This window comes from Mustela nivalis, assembly GCF_964662115.1.
Source record: "Mustela nivalis genome assembly, chromosome: 3".
NCBI classification, from domain to species: domain Eukaryota; kingdom Metazoa; phylum Chordata; class Mammalia; order Carnivora; family Mustelidae; genus Mustela; species Mustela nivalis.
The window spans coordinates 77,941,405-77,966,315 of NC_139022.1; the positions used below are offsets into that span (position 1 = coordinate 77,941,405).

Sequence of the window (24,911 nt, forward strand, 5' to 3'; positions counted from 1 at the left end):
CAGCTCAAATTTCAAGACTTTCTATGGGAGTGGCCCTTTAATCCTATTTCTTATAAAGAGAGTAAATCTATTTTCTCCTTCTACATAAACCTCATGGATTTTGCCCAACTTGCATTTCCTCTAAGGCAGGCACAATAGCAAAAGAAAAAACCTACCAAAAGGAAAACAGAAGGTGGGAGCCTGAGTCTGTTGGTCACTGCTACACAAGGAGAACACACGTAGGTTTTCCTTAATACCACTGAGGCTTACACTTCAGGCAGGACTCTTTACTCTCTGAAGGCCCTGGTGGGGACCCTAACAACTTTGAATTTGTGATTTTGTATTCTTTTTCTTGAAGAGAAACTACAAATTGTATAAGCCTACAGCCCAACAAAAGCTGGCTGTGTCTGTGTATATGGACATTATCAAAATACATATAAAACTCAAGTCCATTTCATAATAGACAAACTCCTATTTGGTGCTGGGCCAAGCTCTGGAAGAAAGCCTAGGCCATCCTCAGTCTGAGGTTGGAAGAAACCGGGCTGACTTGGTTTTAGAAATCAAAACAAGTAATTTCAACTGGGAAAACATTCTATTATGTTACACTCTTCTTCCATTCTTTCACTTTCACCAGCCTCTGCTAAAGAGTCAGTATGAAAAAATGCACAACATTGAAATAATACAATTACTTTTAAGAACGGATTTTTTTTCTTGCAGATTTCTTGAAAAGTGCTAAAATAACATTTCATAAAGACTAAATTCTAAGTTATCTACAAAATAGATTATTCTAGCTGCTGGCTACGTTTCATCATTCTGTTTTGTCTTAGAATCAGAGTATGTGGTAGCTCTTCTTTCTAGATCTGTCTCAATCTCAGCTCCAATTCAGTTCTGAACGGTGAGCCAAAAAGCCCAAGAAGGACCTTAATCAGATCACACATCAGCTTAGAATAGTGATTTTAGTGATTTGGACATCTGGCCACTTGGAACTGGATAAAGGCCACCAACTCACTTGACAAAAGCCTCTGAACATCTGTCAGTATGGAAATAGCTCTTCTAGCTGACCCTGAATCAGATTTCAATAGCCAACCTCACAATGAAAGGGCAGCTCTGCTTCTTCTATTATCCAGATAAGTTGGTGCCATCCGAAATATCCTACCACTATTCCACCAGTGAAACCAATGATGGTTAATTCATTGTCCCTTTCACCTGTACTTTTGCCTTATTTTAAGACATGTACAAAGGTGATGTTAAAAATATTGAGCAATACACGTGGCTCAGGCACTGAAGCAGGGTCCTGGAAAGATTCTGTGCAGAGATCTTAGGAAGAGAGTCCCAGGGAATGGAGGAGGGAGACCTGATGGTGGAAGGAACATGTGGGTTCAAAGACGCTAATGTTTAACCAAAGTTATGGTGATATTTCAATACTTTAACAACCAGTATGGCAATAACTATGTGAGCCAACTAAACCAACCTTGGACAGAGAAAAAAAAATTCCACTGCCCCAAAGCATACCACAGATAGGTGGGGGAAGGTTTAAGCTACAGTCTGGCTCAAATAGGGAAGGAGGTTGGGGAAAATTTAAGAGTCTATGAGGCAATGTTGTTGGTGAGAAAGCAGTATTTATTAAACTTTTTTTGTGTACCTGTATGACATGCTGTGCTGCACTTAGAGCCAGCCAAGGAATGGCCTTGTTCAGGGACCTGCTGTCTAGAGGACCCTGCAGTTTCACACATACACACACACACTTAATTAGGAACACGTGTACCTCAGAAACTTAGGATCCAGTACTGATTGCTGATAAGGAATCCCAAATCCCTACACATCAGCTTACATGCCTAACACCTTTCAGGCCCCAGGAAACACTTTTCCATGTGACCTACCTTGTGTCCTCAAAACCACAAGCACCTGTATCTAAATGCTGAGAAGAGCTATGGGTTGTGCCATTGCCAGCTTCAGATATGGACACTGCTTTTGAGCGCAGGGGGATTTAAGTGGCTAAAGCGCTTAGGGAAGAGAAAAGACGAATTAATTAACTTGTCAGATCCTTTCTGTCAGCATGAATGCAGTAGACTCTGAAACTATGAAGTGGTGTTTCCCAGTAGTGCTAAGCACCCATTTTCTCACTTCTCTTCCATGATCCAGGTTGAGTTCCAATCCATGGTTCACAGGTTAGTGCTGTATTTGCAGTGGTCACACATGGTGGCTTAGGAACATTTTCAAGTATTAAGTAATTCATATTACTCTCAGATACATGTATGCCTTTGTATATAAATATAGATAGAGATATATTTGTCTAGACATATATGTGAAAGTATGGTGTTGCTCTTTACATTGGCAACAAGATGGACATTGAATGCTATAATTGCAAATAATCTTCATAAAATTCTTAATAAGATTTCATTTAAATTTTAAATATTAGCATTTTCAGTATTTAAATAAATGGATTAAAGTTTTTTGTATTTCTTAATTATGATTTTATTTTATTATTTTTTTAAGAGTGTATTTATTTATTTATTTTTTTTTTAAAGATTTTATTTATTTATTTGACAGAGAGAGATCACAAGTAGGCAGAGAGGCAGGCAGAGAGAGAGAGAGGAGGAAACAGGCTCCCTGCTGAGCAGAGAGCCCGATGTGGGACTCGATCCCAGGACCCTGAGATCATGACCTGAGCCAAAGGCAGCGGCTTAACCCACTGAGCCACCCAGGCGCCCAAGAGTGTATTTATTTATTTGAGAGGGAGCATGAGCAGGAGAGGAGGGAAGGGCAGAGGGAGAAACAGACTCTCTGCTGAGCAGGGAGCCCGATGTGGGACTTGATCCAGGGACTCCAGGTTCATGACCTGAGCCGAAAGCAGTCACTTAACTAACTGAACCACTGAGGCACCCTTAATTATGATTTTAATTCTGCCTTTTATGTTTAATACATAATTTTAAATATTTTAGAGGAGAAATAAGTTTTTGAAAGATAATACTAATTTTTAAAAAATTATTTTAAAAAATTTTTTTAAAGATTTTATTTATTTATTTGACAGAGATCACAAGTAGGCAGAGAGGCAGGCAGAGAGAGGAAGGGGAGCAGGCTCCCTGCTGAGCAGAGAGCCTGATACAGGCCTCGATCCCAGGACTCTGGGATCATGACCTGAACTAAAGGCAGAGGGTTAACCCACTGAGCCACCCAGGTGCCCCGAAAAATAATATTAATTTTTAAATTTGGCTTATATGTTATGAAAATTATTAGAATCTCTGTCCTAAATATAGTTACATTTTATTTTTTAGACATTAGGTTTATTACTGTCAGTAGAACACAACTTAGAATTTAGCATCTTTAGTAATTTCATTGAAATAAAAGCAGAAAAAACACATTTTATAGACTGAATCTTAATTTTTTATGAATTATGTGTTTTATTGTTTTATGAATTTTTTATGAATTATGAATTTATTTTATCACTCATCCAAGCCCAGCAAGAGCTGTAAGACTTTTTACATATTTTTCTCTTTTGGTAACATGGTAGAAAATTTATTTGTCAATAGGAAAGATCATCTTTTATTTCATAGTTTGTTATAACTTTTCAGTATGTAAATATATGGTGAGCCTCTACTTGCACTCTTCCCTCAGGCCTTGCAAACTGTAATCATGACCCCACTCAGAAGATTTGGGGAACTGTATTAAGGTAGTTTAAAAATCCCTGAAATGTGATGAAATTTTAAGAAGTCTATCAATATAGAACATTTGGCTTCTGCTTCCCTGTGTTTTTTCAGTGCTTGAGCAGGGACAGGCTTTTCTTCTGTTTTGTTTTCCCCTTCTGGCATATCAGATGCTACCCCAGCCATGGGGGAGCAAGACAGCAAACATCTAACAGTGTTAGAGCTTCAAGGAGCAGTTGCAATGTGAGTCCATAAGGCAGTCAAAGTTTTACACTTTAGAAAAAAACAGATTATAATTTGGAGAGTCAATTTGAAGTACATCGTAACCAAGCTGTTTCTAAAGATTAATTTAGTATTTTATGTAATACCACATATGTTTTTTAAATCATAGCAAAGACACCTGGAATTATAATATTCTTTCAGTGGCAAATGTCATATTACGTTTTTAGGGCATTACGTCAATTTAGTATTTCACGTATTATTAATAATGCTTCATTACATAAAATTATTACTAAACTGGCAATTAAGTGGATGTGAAGGATCCATATGCTAAACTGCTCATAACATTTCAATTATGAATTTCACATCAGATGTCTTCTAGTGTACATTAACAACATTGACGAACAATTTCTTTGCCAGAACCACCAAAATGAACTCTGCTTTGTAGCATGTAATATTGGCATAAAGTCATTTTGTACATTTTCCTGGATTTAAGGAAATTAGAAATGGAAGCAGCAGATGAAGCAGCAAGTCCTCACTCCTGGAATAGGAAAGCATTTGTTAATAACATAATTAGCTCTCTCTTAAGTGTATAAAGCCTTGGGGGTGTTATTTATGTCTCTTGATTGACTAACAGTTGTTTTCTTGTTCTTTGATTTACATTTTCCCCATAAAGAAACAAGCAAACAACAGTGATTCCATTGTTCCTAGCTTTATGTTCTGTGCTCATTTTTGTCGCTGATTCTGTCTTTTGGTTATTTATAAATCTACTTGGTGTCACAGTAGGTATTTCTGCTTGGGGCCTCACCTTGAGTACAAAACTAATGGATGTTTTAAAGAAGGGGCTGAGACTTATCACTCCAAATTGAGACTGTATTGACCAAGAAAAGTATAGGTGATTCTTTAAAAAAGATTTTATTTATTTATCTGTCAGAGAGGGAGAGAGAGAAAGAGAATGCATGAGCAGGGAGAGCTGCAGGCAGAGGGAGAAGCAGGCTCCCTACTGAGCAAGGAGCCTGATGCAGAACTCAATCCCAGGTCCCTGGGATCGACCTGAGCCGAAGGTAGACGCTTAACTGACTGAGCCATCCAGGCATCCCAGTATAGGTGCTTTTTTTTTTTTTTTTAAAGATTTATTTATTTATTTATTTGACAGAGAGAAATCACAAGTAGTCGGAGAGGCAGGCATAGAGAGAGAGAGAGGGAAGCAGGCTCCCTGCTGAGCAGAGAGCCCGATGCGGGACTCGATCCCAGGACCCCGAGATCATGACCTGAGCCGAAGGCAGTGGCTTAACCCACTGAGCCACCCAGGCGCCCCCAGTATAGGTGCTTTTAAATATAACAGCAGAGAAGGTCATTTGGATTCAGAAGACAGTCATTCATGGATTCAGCCCCTCCCTTTGTTCTCCTGTAACAGTGGATAGTAGAGTCATCAGCCACAACCTGATTTTAGGGCTTTTTCCAAAAACGGGGAGGTACATGATTCTAGATATTAACACAGTGGAAAGGGATTTGCCATCTGATTTCCTTCACACACCCTACTGGTATACACTCTCATAAAGCAAATTTACCTCTGTTATCTTCCATTCTCAGCCTGTACTGCATGGTAACCTAATGGGTAAGGTCAGCTGGTTCTTAGGCCACTCTTCACTTGATGTATGGCATCTTATTGATGGTTCCATGATTCAAGGTTGAGACCTCCGGTGCAGTTCATTTGAAAATGATCAAGTTCTAAGCTAAATAAATGTTTTTCCAGGATAACATTGTATTAATTTACAACTAAAGTGTCACTGCCCTTGAATATCAGACTCTGTGGTCTCCTCCGTCAAAGTATGCCTTACTTAGTTTCTAGGAGCTAGAGAAGTTTAACCAGTAACCAGAAGATTGTATTTATTCAATATTTATTGAGCCTCAGTAAAGTGCTAAGCCCTGAAGATGCAACTCTCTGCCCTCAAAAGATTCATAGTCTAGTTATAGTGGTGCTGTGTTTCCATGCTGTATACTCAAGATGCAGTAAAGATAGAAGCAATGTGGGCCATTCTGGTCTGATGAAGGTGGGAGCTGAAAATTGCTCTACCTGGGAAGGGATTGGTCAAGAAGATCTGAGTTGAGGTAATGAAGAACAAGTGGGTGTTTACCTAATAAAGATTAAAAGAGTAACAAAGGCCAAAAGAAGAAATAGCATGACACATTCAGAGACATGTAGATAGTTCAGAATGGCCTGAACACAGAGAACAGAGGGTAGAGCAATAGGGAATGAGGCTAAAAATGTGGCTCAGGATGCCCTCATGAAGCACTGTCTGTGCCTCACCGATGAAGAAAAATTATCCTTAAGTGCTAAGGTCTATGAAAGATGCTGTTACCCCCAACTCTCCACCCCTATCTGTATTCACACTCTTTGTTGTGTAACTTTGCAGTTCTTACCAAATGGTAAAAAGTAAGTTTCTTTACTTTAGACTTTGGGTGTGGCCAGGTGACTGGCTTTGGCCAATACAATGAGGTGTAGGTGATGGTGGTATACCTGCTTCAAGCTAAGATAAGGCCTTGTAGGTTTCTATTTCCCTATTTGTATCTCTGCCATTACCTTGAGAAGGACATACCCAGGCAAACAAGATGAGAGCCATATGGACCAGAGCCAACTGATCCTAGCCAAGACCAACCTAGGCCAGCTAACCCCTCAAATGACCTCTATAATTCACAGGCCAAATAAACGCTGATTGTTGCATGCATCTGAGAATTTTTTGGTTGTTATTCAGCATTATTTTCTAACTGATGTGGACCCACTAAAGAGCCATAAGCAGAGGTGTAGCATGTACCAATTATTTATTTTAGAATATTTGCTTTGTCTGAATGTGATGGATAGGTTAAAGGGGGGCAAAAATAGAAGCTGGGATCAGTGAGACTATTATAATAGTCTCTAGTGAAATACCAGGAGACTGAACTAGGCCTTTTGGTCATGAGCAGGGAGGTGAGAAAAGGAATTAAGGTTTTTTCTTCAAAGATTTTAAACTATGAAATATTTCAAACACACAGAAAAATTCACATAGTAATATAATTGATGCTAATGTGACCATAGCCTAGCTTTAATATAAGTCAATATTCTGGGGCGCCTGGGTGGCTCAATGGGTTGTCAATATTCTGCTGCTTTTTAGAAAGAAATGTAGCCTTGTCCCTAATTCCTCCTCCTTTCCTTCTTCTGCAGAGATAATCACTGTCTTGAGGTTGGGTATATTATTTCCATGCAGGACTTTTAGTTTTTAGATGCACATATATGTCCATAAACAATATACACTATTTTATGGATTTAGAATTTTACATCTCATACTATGCATCTTTTTACAGCTTACTTATATTATGTTCTTGAGATATACCTACATTGATATATGAAGGTCTAATACATGGAGGAATTTAGAGATAACGAAAAAGTAAAAGTTAACAATGTGAAATGCAAGAGAAAGGAAAAAACTCAGATAATCACCATATTTCTGGCTAGGGTGATCATGTGAATTACAGACAAGGACGAGGAATACAGTAAAAGGAGCAGGTTTAAAATGAGGAGGGCTGGAAAATATTGAGCTCAATTTGAGTGGGGGTGGTGTGCTTACTTATGGAGCCTTATTGATGGAATATATTCTCTGGGCAGCTGAATTTGAGGATGGCTTTGGGAGCATGTTGTGATCTAGAGATGGAGTCTTACCATTTTACCATAGTGATAGCAGTTACAACTACAGGGGTTGGTTTCTCACACAAGAAATGCATGCTGAGTAAGCAGAATTTTATGCCAGTTACTAACAGTTGAGGACAGACATAAAACAACAAACAGGACTCTTACATCTTTCTGAGGACTGTTCCTATCAGAGAAACGTTTTTTGAGCTTGTATGTACATATTCACATATTCACATTTACTTGTATGTAAATGATACACTGATACTATGAAACTAATATATGCATTATAAAAGATACTCCAAATTAGAAACTTTGGGTAAATTATATATGTAATAAATAGAAATAAGTGTTCTAATATTTCTCTCCCACTTCTCAATAGATCATGTTATGTACTCCCTAAATTGTCCCCCCTTACTTTTGAAGTCCCTGATTCATCTAGATCATTTGACTTCCTCTTTCATATGGGAAAACATGCTTTGCATTACCATTATTCTGAAAGTGGCATTGATTATCCCTTTTCAAAATATTCAGCACACGGGAAAACACAAAGTTAGAAGTATTTAAGAATTTAAAATTACGTGTGCCATGTGAAATGAAAATTAGAAATTTACTTTTTTTCACTGACCTTCCCCCTCCCCATCCCTGACAGTCCCTAATTCCTGGCAACCACTAGTCTGTTCTTAATCTCTATAATTTTGTCATTTTGAGAATGATACATAAATGGAATCATTTAGTATATGACCTTGAGATTAATTTTTTTTCATTCAGCAGAACGCCCTTAAAATCCATCCAAGTTGTTACATGTATCAATAGTTGGTTTCTTTTTATTGCTCAGTAATATTCCACAATATAGATATACTCCAGTTGTTTATTCATCTATTGTAGGACATTTTGGTTGTTTCTAGATTTTGGCTATTATAAATAAAGCTGATGATGAAAAATTATGTATAGGTTTTTATGTGGATATAAGTTTTCATTTCTTTGGGATAAATGCCCAGTTTACAATTATTGAGTCATATGGTGTTAAATTTTTTAGAAGTTGCCAGACTTACATTCCCACCAGCAATTTAAGAGATAAGTAGAAACTCAGTTTTAACTGCATTATCTATCTAGGGGGAGCTGACTTATGTGCAGCAGTATACAGCTTCTTACCTTGCTTCGTAACTTCTTATCAACAAACACAAAATGAGTTATCATTGAGTTTGAGTAAAACAAAATTTTCCTCTTAAGTAATGATTTTTATGAGCGAATGATTTCCTTAGCTGAACCTTTTCTATATTGCCTGTTAATAAGTCTGATCCTTTCAAATTGAGTTAGTATATATTTTTTTTTCTCTCAAGGAAAGCAACCCTATATATTTGAATACAGGTGGTTTTTCTTTAAACTTAACACTAATCAAAGTGCTGAATGTCCCATTTATCCTTTTTTTTTTTTTTTAAAGATTTTTATTTATTTGACAGAGAGAGAGAGATCACAAGTAGGCAGAGAAGCAGGCAGAGATAGAGGGGGAAGCAGGCTCCCTGCTGAGCAGAGAACCTGATGCGGGCTTGATCCCAGGACCCTGAGATCATGACCTGAGCTGAAGGCAGAGCCACTGAGCCACCCAGGCGCCCCCCCATTTGTCCTATTCTTAATGCTGACTAGGTCCCCAAAGTCTAGGCTTTTGATCCCAGTATATTGTCATGAGAATGCTAATGCTACTTTCTATTTCTTCTTCCGAAAAAATGTAATGCCCAGCACCTTCAAAGATAAATAAATAGGCATTGTTTTTATTTCTTTTTATCAAATATATTTTTAAACAATTAACTGAAATTCTGGAAATTAAACTTGACATTCTTCAGGAAATAAAGACTTCAAATGACAGAGATTCATTGCAGTTAAAACAAGAGCCCACAGGGGAGCCTGGGTGCCTTAGTCTGTTAAGTGGCTGCCTTTTGCCCAGGTCACGATCCCAGGGTCCTGGCATTGAGCCCTGCATCAGCCTCCCTGCTCAGCAAGGAGCCTGCTTCTCCCTCTGCCTGCCACTCCCTCTGCTTGTGCACTCTCTTTTTCTCTGTCTCTCTGACAAATAAATAAATATAATCTTTCAAAACAAAACAAAACAAAACAAAACAAAAAAAACCACAAGAGTTCATAGACATTCTCTTAAATTGATTTAGATTGAAAAGTTTCAGTGCTTTTCCTTCTTCCGAGAAATGAAATGCATGCAGATTTCTTCTCAGTCCAATTCACGCAAAAGGTTAGGACTGACTTCTCCATCACCTTCGATGGGCTTGACTCATAGTTCTGAGTCACGAATGAATCAGCTGAGCTAGAGCCATAAAGGCCTGTACTTCTGAATGGAGAAAAACCCTTAGAGCCCAGCCCATCATCAGTACAGACAACTTAAGGACTCATATACAGGAAAGGATGGATGTGGACAGAGAGTTCAGGGAGCTTCTAAAGTTCAGGCTTGCAGGATTCTGGTTGGATTGAGGAGTCCTGACCACCTTGACCTCTCTTGCCTCTCTCCTGACCTATGTTCAGAGAAGGTCAGCAGTCCAGAGATGGAGACCTACGGAAGATCAAGGAGCTGATGGTTGGGGTAGATTAGGTTATGGTAACAGATAGACCCAAACATGTAATTGCTCAGCACAAAAGAATTGATTTCTTTTTCACCTAATAGTACAATAGGGCTGGAAAATAAAGGTTGAATAAGATAAGGGGGATATGTGACTATGCTCTGTGTAATCACTTGGATCCAGGTTGATAACACTCCTATCTTTAAAACCTGACTTTCAGGTTAGTATGAGCGGGGGAGAGAGAGAGCGAGCGAGAGAGAGAGAGTGTGTGTGTGTGTGTATGTAGTATTTCCATCTTAGCCAGAAAGGGGGAAAGAACATGGAACATTATGTAGGAGGTTTTTATCGGCCAAGGCCAGAGCACCCTTGTGCTCGTGTTCTACTGGAGAGAGACTAATCATATGTCATCTTTCTTTCCCCCAACTACAAGGTAGTCTGTAAACAAGGACCTGCTGTTATGTCCAAAGAAGGGGTTCTTTTGGTGTCTAATCAGCTAGCAGTCTCCGCCACAGAGCCCTTTCCACTCAATTGGTGTTTTGGCTGGCTTCTCATAAAGTGGAAAAGGAACCTGAGGACCTGAGCACAACAAATCTGTAGTGAAGGTGAGGACTTGTTTGCAGAGAGCACATAGCGTTTCCTTTCCTTAAGGAGCAAGAGAAACGAGTACTGTCCTAGTAAGCTGATTTCTGTCTGTAGACAGAATGGCTGCTCTCTGGAGAGAAATTTCCCATCACTGGGAAGCTAAGCAACTTTTCGTCCAGAATAGAGTATCACATGGCAAAAATGAGTTCCAGAAGGACTGTAGAATGTTCGTTCCCTTTGTGCGTCCGCAAGTTGGTGATGGGAAGTCAATTCAGCTGTATAGGAAAATGGAATAGAGTCATGTCTGTTTTTAAAGGAGCCCAAGCATCTAACTCTCTCAAAGTGTAGGATGTCCTTGAAGTAAGTTCTTGCTGACAGATCGCAGAAGCCCAGCGGGGGAGGGCTCTGATTGCTGCAACATCAGAACAGGAACACTTGCATAGGTGCCCTGCTTTATTACAGACCCACCCCCTGTAAAGGTAAAGAGCTGATGCGGAACCAACATGTGCAAATTCTCTTCCCCTCTGCCCTTGGCCCAAGGACAACTGCACAAAATGGGATTAATTGGGATTATGGGGGCTTTGGCTGCTTGGCTGCTACTCAAGGATGAATGCTTAATTTATGTCTCAGTGATCTTGACTCCTGCCTGATTAAACTGACTCACTCAGGCCATTGTTTGCCAAGGACTTTTCTTTCAAAGGAGTAGCTACAGGTGGTGCTTTTATGTGACAGACTTTTAGCTTTGATACAGTATGTGGCTTTAATGGTTTGCTGCAATACCACCTTTCTCTCAGAAATAACTGAAAGCACAAATAAATTCAATGAGTTCTCCTCTCATCTTTCAGGGCTTTTCTTGTGATAACAAAATGTCAACAGGTGTGATTGTTCAAGAATACAGAGAATGGTTGTAGAATTATTACTGGACAAGAGAAAAGAGCATTTGTTTGGAAAAGATTCACCAAGCAGAGATGTTAAGATTCAGAGCGCCTCACCTCCCCTTAGCAACCCACCCCGGCGAATCAAAAGGTGCCCCTTGGTGGTTCTCCAGCCTAATTGTGGCCTGGCATTGGCTGAGATGGGGCCATGCTCCCACTTCCCTCTGCTGTTTCTGCTAGGATGTTTAAGAATTGGCTTTTGTGGGGCGTCTGGGGGGCTCAGTGGGTTAAAGCCTCTGCCTTTGGCTCAGGTCATGATCCCAGCGTCCTGGGATCGAGCCCTGCATCGGGTTCTCTGCTCAGCAGGGAGCCTGCTTCCTCCTCTCTCTCTCTCTCTCTCTCTCTCTGCCTGCCTCTCTGCCTACTTGTGATCTCTGCCTGTCAAATAAATAAATAAAATCTTTAAAAAAAAAAAAAAAGAATTGGCTTTTGTGTTAGATGAGAAACTCAGGCTCAGGGTTGTTCCCGCTGGGCGAAACTTTCGCTTTTGAAGGAATGGGAATGATGGGCAGTTTCTCTTCTACTGGGATTAAATGAAGACTGTCCACAAACCTGAGCTGATTTGATAGTTTTTTCTATCTTTGACTAGTGAAGTTGGTTTATAAATACATAAAACAGTTTTTTGATTGACTTGATGTTTCCTTATTGACTTGGCCCTTATGGCCAGTCAAGAGCCAAATTGATTTGGGCAAACCCACACTGCGGCATATTCCCAGGCTTTATCCAGAGGCCACATAAGCATCTTCAGAAGAAAATAGCTCTTTGAATGCATAACTAAGTGAAATTTTCTGTCTAGAAAGGGTGTGTTACGAGAAACTGTAATCTTGACTTTTGTGTGTACTTAAAATAAGGATTGTAGGGGGCGCCTGGGTGGCTCAGTGGGTTAAGCCGCTGCCTTCAACTCAGGTTGTGATCTCAGGGTCCGGGGATAGGGCCCCGCGTTGGGCTCTCTGCTCAGCAGGGAACCTGCTTCCTCCCTCTCTCTCTGCCTGCCTCTCTGCCTACTTGTGATCTCTGCCTGTCAAATAAATAAATAAAATCTTTAAAATAAACAAATAAATAAATAAAATCATTTAAAAAAAATAAGGATTGTGGTTTTGATACACTAAACTAACATGACAGGGACTTGTACATTAGTCACGTGACATTTAATTTAATTAGTTAAGTCTAGAAACTTTTTTTTTTTTTTTTAAGATTTTTTATTTATTTGTCAGAGAGAGAGCGCGAGCGAAAGTGAGCACAGGCAGACAGAGTGGAAGGCAGAGTCAGAGGGAGAAGCAGGCTCCCTGCGGAGCAAGGAGCCCGATGTGGGACTCGATCCCAGGATGCTGGGATCATGACCTGAGCCGAAGGCAGCTGCTTAACCAACTGAGCCACCCAGGCGTCCCAAGTCTAGAAACTTTTAAAAAAATTTAAGAAAATTTTTTATATACATATAATGTATTTTTATCCCCAGGGGTACAGGTCTGTGAATTGCCAGGTTTACGTACTTCACAGCACTCACCATAGCACATACCCTCCCCAATGTCCATAACCCCACTAGAAACTTGTTTTTTAATATCATACATTGAGTATAAGTTATTACAGAGATTATGAGCATCCTCATTCTGTATTTGTATGGTATTATTTGGATTATAGTTGGAAAATGTCAAATGTATTAATATTATTTCTCCTAGTATCATATAAAAAAAGCAGCTACAAAAAAGCAAGCTACATTAAGAAGTCTACCATATTGTATTTTAGAAAATATCCAGTGATGAGTGTTTGGGTTCAAACTCTGCTTTCAACCAGGATTTCATAAGTTTGAAAAAATTTATGGAAAATGCAATTATGAGCATATTATGATGTTAATTAAAAATTACTTTAAACTTTATAACATATTATCTCCTGAAAATACTCTGATGATAAAATTTAGAATTTAATCAACTGGGGAGTTGTGATAGTAAAATTGATTGAGTAACTCAATCTGAATATGAGAGAGAAACAGAGATCCTAGGGAAATAGATAAATGAGAGCATATGAGTTTAGAAAGAAAATCAGTCAACTCCATCAAACAACTTAAAAGTTAGAGAGAGGGTAAAGATGTTGCTAGGATTCAGAATTAGCAGAAGTGAGGGATGCCATCTGTCCTGAAGTTTGATGAAACCCTTTAGAAAAGATTCACCAAAGTAAGAAAAGATTGCTCTCAACAGTATGCAAGTATCTCGGGAACTTTGGCTGGGAAATGACCTCATCACTTGCCTCCCCTAGGGGATTGCCATGGTACACCTTCCCCTGCTGCACAGGTCCTTCTGGAAGGTGCACAGTTCGCAGATTTATCCTACTGCTGTGCTTGGAGACACAGTCATACCACAGGATGTTAGAGCTGGCAGAGACCCATAGAATTTTCCAGTTTAGCTCCATCTTTTCTAGATAAGAAGGCTGGCCAGAAAGAGGAATGAGCTTGCATAGAGTCACACAGAAAATTATTCCCTTTGCCCTTACTTGATTTGCTGAAAACTTGCTCACCCTGTAGACATCCTTTCCAAATTTAGGAAGTGAAATTATCCAGCTCTCTTGCCACCACATAAGAATTTTATTTAGCATAATCATTCTAAAATTACATATTACTACTCCTGTCTTTAAGTAGCTTCTCTTGATTAAAGTCATCCTCTAACACTGCATTCCCTGACAGAACAAAACACCTTAATTATATATATTGCTTGAAATTGTTATATAATTACATCATGAAAGCCTACCTGGTTCTACCATCTACTGAACCAGCTCTTTGGACAGGGATCAGGTACTCATATTCCTTTGAATCTCTCACCCATTAGGAACCAATATTAATAAATAAAAATGCCATCGATGGTTCTAGATACCTCAACACATAATCATTCTCTAAGAAGTCCCTGCACTCCTATTTGTTGAAAGTCAGGGGTTGTAGCAGAAGGCTTTGTAAAGTATTTTTTAAGAGGGTTTGATAGATTATCAGAAGCCCCTTCTACAAAATTGGTTTTGAGCTCATAATGAAGCTGTGAATTTACCTTACAGTGTCAGTAAAAGAGAGATATCCTTAGAAGATAATAAAGGTAATAAAACTTTTGGTTTAATTAATAAATATTCCATTCCAAGATACTTTGCATAAAAGTAAATTTTGAAGAAATTAATAGATTTTCTTAGGTGAGACGTTTTTGTTTATTTTGCTTTATTTTATGAAATTGGGCTAAAAACTTGAATCAATTTTCAGACTCTATATTCAGGTCTGGCTGAATTATCGTCCTTTCCAGCCTCCATATCCCAGCAGAGCAGAGTTCAGCAGTACATCTGACAGCAACCCTGCCTGTCTCCTCACTTCAGCAGTTAAATATTCACTAAATGAAATCATGAAAATACCCACTTCTGGCCGAAACTCTTTTTTTTTTTAAAGATTTTAATTGTTTATTTGACAGACAGAGATCACAAGTAGACAAAGAGAGAGAGAGGGTAGGAAGCAGGCTCCCCACTGAGCAGGGAGCCCGATGCGGGGCTCAATCCCAGGACCCTGAGATCCTGACCAGAGCCAAAGGCAGATGCTTTAACCCACTGAGCCACCCAGGTTCCCCTGGCCCAAACTCTTAAGGCCAGAGCACGGAGTTACCTAAACTTTTATTAAGGTCCTGAAGAACCACATTAGAGACATGTGAGGAGACGTGTGCATTGTTTCCAGACCGACTAAGAACATAAGATATTGGGTGGTAAGAGTTGGGAGAATCTTATCTCCAATCTGACCTCATATCTATTCTAAGTACAACCTCTTTGGTCTTTTAATTGATTATGTAAGTTCAGTTTTCTCCATGTGTTACCAGTAATTTCTCAGATGTCATTCTTCAACTATGGCCCAGATCCATTACAGAGGCAGTGTTGGAATTAATCAAGATGAGCCTATGTTCTGGAGGCAAGTTCACGCTATGACCTTGGACAATGTGTGGCAGTATTACTACCTTACAGAATTATCATGAGGATAAAACTAACCAGTATATCAAAGCATTTAGGACAAGGCCTGGCATAGGAATCCTTCAACAAATATTAGAGAAAATAAACATCATTATTTTGACATTTGAGAAGTGTTGTATGAATGGTTGGATATGTTGATTCCAGTCATTAGAAGTAAGACAGCCTAAAAAATAAGATTAGATTTCCGTTATGTTAGTACTTAGACATTAATTTTGCAAGCTGAAAAACAGAATGGAGCTTGAACATTAACCTAATATGCCAAGAAATAAAAACACTAGTCAAAATGGCAGAAACGACATAAACCATAGATAATATCTTTGTGTAATTTTTAAAAAATTGGTTATAACAAAATTGCTTCTTTTCATTTATATATATGTAACTGCTGATTTCATATAAACTGTATCAACTTTAATGTCTTTTTAGTATTGGTAAAATATATAACAATCTTCAACATGAATGTGGTTTCTGAGTTTGTCTTAACTCAGCATGGGAAAAAAAGCAATTCTTTTCTTTTTCTTCCAAATCTTCACCTAAATTCTAGTTAGTTAACATAGTGTAGTATTGGTTTCAGGAGTAAAATTTAGTGATTCGTCACTTACATAGAATACTCACTGCTCATCATTGAATGCCCATCACCCTTTTAGCCCATCCCCCACCACCACCCCCCTTAATCAACCCTCAGATTGTTCTCTATAGTTAAGAGTCTCTTATGGGTTTACCTCCTCCTCTCTCCTCTTTTTCCCCCCTTCCCACACATTCATCTGTTTTGTTTTCTAAATTCTGCATATGAGTGAAATCATGGTATGATTCTTTTTTAATTTTTAATTTTATTCTTTTGCCTAGTTTTGACAAGATACTTGGCTATAGACAAGTGGAGAATGTTCTGGCTGGTTATGCAACTCAAAAATCTAATGAGTTGATGGAAACAGAGTTTGAGTCTTCACATTGTGAGGTTCTATTGACTTTTCCTCAGCTTTGTCCTTTATCCTCATCTATATTTTGGTTTGTAACAAGCCCTCAGAAGGCAGGCCACTCATTAGCAATAACACAGTAGATAATTACATTCAGTTGTTACTTTGTGCCACCATTGTCTAGCTTACACTATGCACTGTGGCAAGTGCTATATAGAGCAAATGAAAGATAAGGCCTCAGTGCAGGAAAAGGTTATGTTATAAAGAGAGAGCATTTTGAAATGGCCTTATGATCAGGCAAAAGAACTATGCCAGGTGTAGCTGAACAAGGAAGAAAGCTGCTCTAACAACCACGGGCCCATCTGGGCAGGATGCTCCAGGAGGGAGGCCAGGAGGGGAGCAGAGGGAACACATACTGCAAAAGTGACTCCTTATCAATACTTCAAAAGATAATATGTTGAATAATGGGTTTTTAGGCTATGATGAATGTTAGAATAGGCAGTGTGAAGGTGGGCAGTTGAACTTCCAGAGAAGGAAGTCAAGGGTTGGGTCCTGCTTTTAAAATTCAAATCCCTCCTCCCCCAGCCACCAGTTTCAGATAGGACCTCCAAGCTCACCACCGTGTGGAAATTAGAAAATGCTCATACCTTTGGACAGCAGACTTAAAGGCTGAAAGAGGTGGGATCTTTTTCTGGCCTACTAGTAAGTCTGGAAAAGTTAAGAGAGATGTGTAAGGTAATATGTGTAATAACCAGTGATATAGCTGGTGATTTTGTGTGTGTGTGTGTGTGTGTGTGTGTGTGTTTAATATTCTTCTAAGAACAATGACCCAGTATGCTAATCATAATAAAAAAGACATTTAATGTGTAAAAGACTAATTGAAGGTGTGAATAGGAGACTGAAGAGTCATTGCTAGCTAGTTGTTTCACAAAGTAAACTGGTGCTTCAGGGAAGTGTAATATTTATTCCCAGAAATCAGGAACCTCTTTGTTCATATGTCTTATATTTCAAGAAAGGTTTTGATCCTATAGCAGAGACAGCAGCATTAAGTGGCATGAAGTTAGCCTGTGACATTCCCCACCTCTAGGGGTCAAAGAGCCTAACATTGTAGATGAATTTCAAAGGGGGCTAGATAATTCTGTGGCAAATATTAACGTTTGCTGTCATGCATGTTAAAAAACTGGTAATCAAATCTCATGCCTCAGAGAGTGAATGAATCACGCCAGGAGCAAGCCTTCCCCCTCCCCCCCCCTTCCACTCCCCCCATGCTTACAGGAAACATGACCAATTTGGGGGGGAAGGAAAACACTTTTGTCTTGTGATACCTCATTGTGATCACATAGTCTTCTGTGGCTCAAGACCTCAGTGGGGAGTGGGAGGTCAAAGTGATGGTAGTCATGTTTCTCAGCTCTTGGATAGTGGCTGCCACCCCAGAAGTTTCTCTGGACTGACAGGACCCTGAGATCTGCAAGGAAAGACAGGATTTGACAACTGGCCTTCTGAGTCTGGGCAAGTCTTAGGCTTCAGCTAGGAGAGACAGCCCTCTGAAGAGTAAGAGCTCCTGCCTTCCCCGTCATCTGGAGTTCAGCTTCACTGCCATCTCAGGACTGGCCATCTCCATTTTCTGTTTTCTCCCTCTCTTCCCCATTGGTCTTTTTAAAATCTTTCGCTTCTTTCTTACTCCACAGTGGGAAGGAGCCTGTGTTTCTCTCTGCTGCTAGGTGAATGCCATTTAGAAGCTACACAGGACCGCAGTACAAGAGGTCACTGGAGAAATCACCTCTTCTAGGCCTCAGGCAGGAAACTTAGAAAGTGGGGCTGAAAGCAGAGTGTGGTGCCTGGTGGCCTTGGGACATTAGCACTCTCCCTACTCCAGCATCTTTCCTCTTGCACTCTCTGCTTGATCATTACCTTCAGCATACAGATATGTTCCAACAATTCTCAAACAAAACCAAACTAGTTAGAGAACCCTGTAGCCACAACATGCTCCTTAAGCTATTCTCTTTCTGTTCTTACTCAGAGCCAAGCTTTTCACAGGAGGCATTCAGAGTGCTGTTTCTTCTCCTCATGCCCCATTCTTGACTCTGTGGCTCTCTTCTTGCTTCATCCTCCATCCTCCACTCTTCTCAGTGTAATAAACAAGTTCTGTGTAGTCCTAGTTGTAGAATCTAGTTGGTCAGAGTTGGTGAACCTTTCAGGCTTCATCCTACCTTACTTCTTAGAGTACAGCAGACCACTCCCTCCTTCCTGAGTCTCAGTTTGTCTTTATTTCTGTCACATTTCATTCTTCCAGTGTTCTCCCCAATTCTTTCACCAGTTCAGAAGTCTGGGCCCAACCCTGGGTCTCCTCTTAGCATTTCATCCACTCTCTCCCTAAGTGATACCACCAGCATGCTGATTTAATCCCTCCTGTGTGCCAAGGACTCCTAAATATGTAAACTCCAAACTCATACATCCAAAGACTTCTTTTTCTTGGATGCCTCAGAGGCATCTCAGGCAAAATGGCCAGAGACATCTGGCAAAATGGCCAGATCTGAACTCTTCCTATCTCCATTGCCTATCTGCTGCCTTTCCAGATCTTAGTAAATCAACCCAGATTCCCAGAAACATGAGAGTCATCTTTCTCTCCATCTTGGTGTATATCAAATTCATCACCATGTCCCATCAATTCTGTCCCTAAGTTATTGCAGTTTCATTCATGTCCCTCCATTTCACTTCCCCCTGAAGTGCAAGCCACCCTTAACATTCACCTGGACCACTGCAATGCTTCCCAGCTGTTTTCCTCACTTCTATTTTTTCCCCTTTCGATTGAATCCATTCTTAAATGGAACACAGTCTTCTATTTAAAATTAGAGGCATCCTTGAGAACATAAGTGCCTATCATAAGATTTTGCTGCTTATACTCTTTCAGTTGCAACTTGCTCTGCCTGTAAGAATTTGGTGCTGGCCCATCCTCCATCTCCTTTATGAGTCTTCCTAGTTCCCTCTGCTGGGGCCCCTTAACCTCATTTCCCTTCCAAGTTCTTCCCTGTCTCAGGCTTCCACAATATTGATACCTCTGCATGGAATTCTCTTTTACTCATTTCTTGCCTAACTGATTTTTGTCACTTTTTCTCAGGTCTCAGTGTAATTATCAGCTCTTCATAGAGGCTTTCTTTCTTCTACTTCCTTATCTAAATTGCCCCCAATTATGCTCTTTCTTGGGTACTTGTTCTTTTCCTTCTTTATTATAATTTATAATTATAAATATTTTGTGTATTTAATTGTTGACTGTCTTATCTCCCCATAAGTTCCATGAGGTCAAGGATTATGCCTGTTCATCTATATAACCAGGATTGTAGGTCCGTGCCTGCCACCTACGGGTGCTCAGTCTGTATCTGTTAAAGAATGCAAAGTAGTCAATCCAAAATTCTATAAAGAACTTATCAAACTCAACACCCAAAAAACCAAAAAATCCAGTGAAGAAATAGGGAGAAGACATGAAGAGACATTTCTGCAAAGAAAACATAACAAATGGCCAACAGACACATGAAAAAATGTTCATCATCACTCAGCATTAGGGAAATACAAATCAGAACCAAAAGAGAAACCACTTCACACCAGTCAGAATGGCTAACATTAACAAGTTAGGAAACAACAGACGTTGGTGAGGATGTGGAGAAAGGGAAACCCTCCTACACTGTTGGTGGGAATGCAAACTGGTGCAACCACTCTGGAAGACAGTATGGAGGTTCCTCAACTAATTAAAAATAAATTTACCATATGACCCAACATTGCACTATTAAAATATTTATCCAATGGATACAAACATAGTGATCCTAAGGGGTACCTACACCCCAATATTTATAGCAGCAGCGTCCACAACTGCCAAACTATGGTCCATTGATAGATGAATAAAGATGTGGAGTGTGTGTGTGTGTGTGTGTGTGTGTGTGCGTGTGTAGTATAGTGGACTATTACTTGACCATCAAAAAGAATGAAATCTTGACCTTTGCAATGACATGGATGGAACTAGAGGTGTTATGCAAAGTGAAATAAGTCAGTCAAAGAAAGACAAATGAATGATTTCACTCATATGTGGAATTTAAGAAACAAAGCAGATGAATATAGAGGAAGGGAAGGAAAAATAAGGCAAAAACAGAGAGAGAGAGACAAACCATAAGAGACTCTTAACTCTAGGGAACAAACTGAGGGTTGATGGAGGGGAAATGGGTGGGAGGGATGGGGTATCTGGGTGATGGGCATTAAGAAGTGCACTTAATGGGGCGCCTGGGTGGCTCAGTGGGTTAAGCCGCTGCCTTCGGCTCAGGTCATGATCTCAGGGTCCTGGGATCGAGTCCCGCATCGGGCTCTCTGCTCAGCAGGGAGCCTGCTTCCTCCTCTCTCTCTCTCTCTCTCTGCTTGCCTCTCTGCCTACTTGTGATCTCTCTCTGTCAAATAAATAAATAAAATCTTTAAAAAAAAAAAGAAGTGCACTTAATGGGATGCTCTTTCTACTCCTGTCCAAGGTAAATGTAAGGCTTTATACCTGGAAGGTGCTATACCAATGTAAGGTATCATTACTATTTTATGAAAATGGAGGTAAGTCACAGATGAACAGCCATCTTTGTGCTTGGTACACTGTGCCAGAAACATAAGGTGTTATCAAGGAACGTTTCACCAAAAAAGTAAAACTCAATGTGATCTTTTCACTCTTTCTCAAAGACTTTTGTCATTAGATTTCTTCGACTAATATGTTATTCCATAAACTCAAGCAGTGATTCTTTATATTTTAAATGTAATTTACACACCACCTTTTTTTTTTAGGGATGCAACTATGATATAAAATGAGTAACACCTGTATGTGGAGCCCATTTTTAACTGCTGTTATAGCAGTTAAAACCAAAATGCCTTTGTCAGAGTGATTTAATAAAGTACATTTTGTCACATGGAATCCTTGACACATTTATCAAGCTTGTGTGGCCTGTCTCAAAACTCTTAAGAACTGACTGACTGTAGCTAGCTTCCCTATTGTGGGCACAAATAAGTCCATTTCTACAATACCCTGTAGAATCTTCCCTGAACGGTATACTCTAGTTGGAGATGACCCCCCGACCTGCTCCCAAGTGCAAGGGCTTTAGATCAAGGAAAAGTAATAGATTTGTTCTGGTACAGAATCAGAGAGGTGACTGTCTATACCAAACCCTCATTTACACAGAAGGATGTGGAGGGCCACTGGGGTTAAGAACATGGACAAAGTCATAGAGCTTATCGAGTGGCAGAGCTAGTACTAGGATGAAGGACCCGTGATTCAGCCCAGTGCTCCTTATTGTACTGTTGTAGACATTACTGAAGTTCACTAAAATTTCTGATTCTCTTCTTTCAGGCATATGGGAAGATTGGACTGAATTTCGTTATTGCAGTACGACTTGTTTGTCCAACAAAATGTAAATGAATTTTTGTCACTTCTGGACAATAGCATTTAAGAACCATGTTGTGACTTTCCATGCGCTCTGCCTTTACTGTAGTGAATCCTGAAGCATTGTATTGAGACACTGACAATAAAATGATAGAGCCTCTGTCAGTTTCAGTCTCTGGGTGACTATGGGATACAGAGCCTCCCAGCTAGTCTCCGTCAGATATGCAGTATAAGCATGACCAGCCTATTCTGACTGTTAGAATAGGACAGGATGGACCAAGGTTCAGCATAGTGTTTGTGATCATGGCAAAGCTACATCTTTCATTAAAGAACAAACTAGGACCTCCTTTTTGTTCACTGAGGATAGCAGCACAGTGGACTTAAGGTCAGAGAGATCTGGGTTCCCATCACACCTATCTCAAGGCAGGTGGTGTAGCCCATGTCATTATCACTGAATCCTCCCGAGCTTCAGATTCTTTATCTGTAAAGTAGGGATGACAATTTGAGCCTTGTTGGATTGTTGTGAATATCACTTGTCTGAGGTAGATTGCAATACAGCTCAAAAATGTTTGTTGGGAAAAAGAATGTTTGTTGTGTGATTCCATGTGTAGAACCTGTCCATGGACAAAAACAAAGAAAAATCCTAAAACTCCTGTCCAGTTTTTTCTCAACCCCTTGCGCATCTTTAAAGGAATTGTGTTACATAGAATCTCATGGGGCCTGAGGTCCTGAACAGTTAGGTTTCTTTAAAGTCCAGGAACTCTTGGGGCACCTGGGTGGCTCAGTGGGTTAAAGCCTCTGCCTTGAGGACATGAACAGACATTTCTGCAAAGAAGACATCCAGATGGCCAACAGACACATGAAAAAGTGCTCCATATCACTCAGCATCAGGAAAATGCAAATCAAAACCACAATGAAATATCACCTCACACCAGTCAGAATGGCTAAAATAAACAAGTCAGGAAATGACAGATGCTGGCGAGGATGCGGAGAAAGGGGAACCCTCCTCCACTGTTGGTGGGAATGCAAGCTGGTGCAGCCACTCTGGAAAACAGCATGGAGGTTCCTCAAAATGTTGAAAATAGAACTGCCCTATGACCCAGCAATTGCACTGTTAGGTATTTACCCTAAAGATACAAACGTAGTGATCCAAAGGGGCACGTGCACCCGAATGTTTATAGCAGCAATGTCCACAATAGCCAAACTATGGAAAGAACCTAGATGTCCATCAACAGATGAATGGATCAAGAAGATGTGGTATATATACACAATGGAATACTATGCAGCCATCAAAAGAAGTGAAATCTTGCCATTTGTGACAACATGGATGGAACTAGAGCGTATCATGCTTAGCGAAATAAGTCAAGCAGAGAAAGACAACTATCATATAATCTCCCTGATATGAGGAAGTGGTGAGGCAACATGGGAGCTTAAGTGGGTAGAAGAAGAATCAATGAAACAAGATGGGATTGAGAGGGAGACAAACCATAAGTGACTCTTAATCTCACAAAACAAACTGAGGGTTGCTGGGGGGAGGGGGTTTGGGAGAAGGGGGTGGGATTATGGACATTGGGGAGGGTATGTGCTTTGGTGAGTGCTGTGAAGTGTGTAAACCTGGTGATTCACAGACCTGTACCCCTGGGGATAAAAATATATGTTTATAAAAAATAAAAAATTAAAAAAATAAAAAGCCTCTGCCTTCAGCTCAGGTCATGATCCCAGGGTCCTGGTATTGAGCCCTGCATCAGGCTCTCTGCTCAGCAGGGAGCCTGCCTCCCCCCCCCTCTGCCTGCCTCTCTGCCTACTTGTGATCTCTCTCTGTCAAATAAATAAATAAATAAATAATCTTTTTTAAAAATCCAGGAACTCTTAACAGATTAAAGAAAGTATTAGAGTAGACTTTCTCTGCTTTCTCAATTCCTACTGGATACACACAACTGTTAAAATAAAAAATAAGGTGTTGAAAAGGAGGAGGGTGGCAGGGATTAAACAGAACTGGCACATTAAAGTATGTTTCCTGGTTAGGAAAATGGAAGTAACAGGAAGATTCTCTCTATGAACCAGACTCTTAAAAAGTGTTTCATTTGGAGTCTAATCAGCAAGGTTTGGGGGTAGACTTCTTTTTTCCAGAACATGGTAATTGATGAACTGAACTATAAAACTGAATTATCTAGCAAGAATTCCTTGATTCAAGGAGAATCTCTTTCTAGCTTTTCATATGGTGAACCCTTGAAATAGAATCACTATTTATGGGAATTATTCCCATCATGTTTAGGAGAGCCTATGAACCTCATTAAAAATACAGAAGTAAGTTTTCCTGTGGTATCTGATGCTCATTCATGCCAAGCTTTCGAATGGGTATTTTCTTTTTTTCATGAGATTCTTAGCCATATAAATTCATTTCTTACTGATTACATAGCTGTATAATTAAAGCTAATATGGGCCACTTAAATATTTTACTTAATTTAATGGCTTTGAAGTAGAATTTTTAAGGTCAAAAGAAATCTGAACATCTGGAATCTAGTTGAAGTCTTGGTAGAATACATATGTAAATATAAATATCTCATCTTGCTTAAAGCAAAAAAAAAAAAAAAAAAAAAGCAAGGTTTGTGGGAGAGATCAGGATTCTGAGAATTCAGTTCAGTTCTACTTCAGTTTTAAGCAGAAGAAAATGCCTCTGACAATGTCTAATCTTTTTTTTAAAGATTTTACTTTTTAAGTAATCTCTGCATCCAACATGAGACTTGAACATACAACATCAAAATCAAGAGTTGCATGCTCTACCACTGAGCCAGCCAGCCCCTCACAAATTTCAATCTTAACCTAATAAGACAGTTGGATGGATTTATGGGGAAAAATTGTTTAATTATTTTTTAAAAGTCACATAGTTTTTCTAAAGAAAACAGCTCCCCAAATTATTGTCTAGCTCTCTCCCATTCCAACTTTCCTTACCTTCTTATCCCTTCCTTTCTTCTAACTTTATATACTAAATAACAGGTAACAATAGGGCAGTTTTCAAGGAAAAAAAATCATTTCCAGA

At 39.6% G+C, this 24,911-nt stretch overlaps 1 long non-coding RNA gene across 1 annotated transcript in view; it reads left to right on the forward strand.

Annotated features, from left to right (window-relative positions):
- The window catches only part of LOC309861706, a 33,099-nt gene extending 11,068 nt beyond the window's left edge, over positions 1 to 22,031 (forward strand). Inside the window, exon 3 of the long non-coding RNA XR_014310148.1 lies at positions 21,839 to 22,031. This is a non-coding gene — a long non-coding RNA (uncharacterized lncRNA). The remainder of the gene's footprint in view (positions 1 to 21,838) is intronic.
- Positions 22,032 to 24,911: the final 2,880 nt, after the last annotated feature.